At 40.6% G+C, this 2,377-nt stretch overlaps 1 pseudogene; it reads left to right on the forward strand.

Annotated features, from left to right (window-relative positions):
• The first annotated feature begins 211 nt into the window (after window positions 1-211).
• LOC136119251 (gem-associated protein 2 pseudogene) lies at window positions 212-1,099 on the forward strand (annotated as a pseudogene).
• Window positions 1,100-2,377: the final 1,278 nt, after the last annotated feature.

The following is a 2,377-nucleotide window of genomic DNA, read 5'->3' on the forward strand; positions in this document are numbered from 1 at the left end:
TAAAAATAAAAATACCTTTGGGGGATGTTGATCACTACTTCTGCAAAGAACTAAATTCAAAATCTTCATTATACCATTGGAACCCTAACTTTGATACAATCAACAGGCTTACTCATACATTATTTAGCCCCCTAAGGCCTATCTCTTGCTCATCTCTCTGCCAAAAGTGCTTATTTGTGTGCCTGTGCAGTGACCAACCTAGACTTGGTACATGTGCTGGGTGGAACTGGCTGAGTTGAAAACCATGGCATAGGTGCCAGTGGAGTCTGCAGTGGAAGACCTGATGCCTCAGATGTTGCCAGTGGAGCCCTGCAACTTGACAGAAAATTTAGCTCCCTCTCTATCCCCAAGGATGCCTCAGGAATCCCTGAGGCCAGTCTAGATTGAAGTAGCTCAATGTCCAGATGTGGTAGCTCACATCGACCCAAAGAATTTGAAAAGGAAGCAAAGTGTGAATGTTTCTCTTTCAGAATAAAAACCTGTTCCTAAAGGATATTCCTCCAAACTTCAGAGGCAAGAGCAACAAGTAGCACCGTTTTCAACTGTTCAACAGAGCGTGAACAGACACTGAAGTCACTGGAAATCTCAGCAGTTGGGTAGTAACAGGATCATGCCTTTCAACTATGTAAAATACGTAATTATTTCTCCTTTCCCGGGATAAATATCCTTCATTCTTCCAAAATCTGAAGATGAAGAAAGCTGTAAAAACTTTTGTCTGGGTGAAATGTTATACTCAGAAGGGGCTGTTGGATCAGCTACAAATTGAAGTCCTGGGATGGATTATCCCCAGATTGGTTTTCCTCCCTTGCTTCTTATAGTTAGCAGAATAAATCAATCAACAGTAACTAGTGTCTTGGAATTTATGAGTAACTGGCTTAGAGAAAGAGAATTATTACAGAATTGGGATGATGACTTTATGCATTATTGGCTTGTCTTGGAAAACCTTTATTACCTGAGGATCATTCGCTAATTTGGCAGCTTGCAAGAAGGTGCTCTGAAGTGAGGCTCTTAGTGGACAGCAAAGATGAATTTGAATTGATTAATCTGCTTGGTTAGCAGGTATTTTCACCAATGTGATTTAGGTGATAAGCCATCTTGATGTAGCTGATCTCAGGGATAGAAGATACTTGTGATGATGGCAGCCTAAGTCTGAGGCAGTGCAATGACAATTCAAGTGCAAGTTGCATCGTATCTTCAACACTATGCGAAGGGTCCTCAGCTTAGCCTGTGTAACTCAAGCTGATATTCAGAAGACAGATTGTATTGATTTGAATATCTGAGTGTCTTTGGAAAATCCCACCCAGTTTCTGATGGACAGTTTAAAGAGTTTTCTGAAATCAAATGTTTTTAAAACAAATTAAGTGCCATTTATTGATGAAGCATCCTGCACAGAAACTGTATGATGAAATTTTACAGAGGTCCTCGGTGCTGTTATATTGTTTATTTACATATACACATATAAAAATTGAATTGAAAATGTGAAAAAAATAGCTTTCAGGGATGTGGAGCTCAAGCTTTCTATTACATTCTCCTCCACTAAAAATTATGTCGTTATTGTGGCTTCCCCATAGACCTGTTCCACATCTTCTTCTCTGGGCCCTATATTTTTCTTTATAAGATCAGCTTGCTTGTTCTGGGTCCCTCCCACAGACTCGCTGCTGGGTTAGAGAGGTGCTAACGTTCAGAAGGATATCAAAGCTATTATGTAGCTGTACCTTGTACAGGTTGTGCACTGCACTGGAGCACCCAACTGAAGGAGCAAGTGGGGGCTGCAGTGTGCCTTTGTGCGGGTGCATCTACCTTAAGGCAGGCATGCCTTTTTTCCAATTCACTCTAGGGGGTAGTATGGCCTTGAGGTGTTCTGGGAAGCAGGATTTACCCATTTGCTGCATCATCTGAAAAGGTCTGACCTACACCAACATTGTGAATATCCATTCCTCAATGCCAAACATCACACAACTAATTACAAGGGGCTCTTTCTGGGGGGCTAAAAAATAAATAATACAAAGCAGTTCCACTTAAGGGGTAAAACATTCTAGGCAGCTCAGATTAAACTTCTGGATCAGCCTATTTTGTTGAATAACAGTACATTATCATGGGAGGACACATTTTTTAAACAAAATTTATTGGTCAAAATTTCCTCAGGGCTAACTTGCACTGAATCCCTGCTGAATGATCTCAAAGGAATAAAGCAAATTACATACACTGCATTAGGCCTTAGAATGCATGGTGCAGTAAAAAGCAGATTCAGACACTCTCTGTAGGTGCCGTGCTTGCCAGAGAATGGAAAATCTCATTGAAACACTTGGTGATATTCTTTGTCTCTCATAAAGAATTCGATACACTTCTCTGCAGATCTACTTGTGGTTTGGAATGA

Source organism: Phocoena phocoena, chromosome 2 (assembly GCF_963924675.1).
Source record: "Phocoena phocoena chromosome 2, mPhoPho1.1, whole genome shotgun sequence".
Lineage (NCBI taxonomy): Eukaryota > Metazoa > Chordata > Mammalia > Artiodactyla > Phocoenidae > Phocoena > Phocoena phocoena.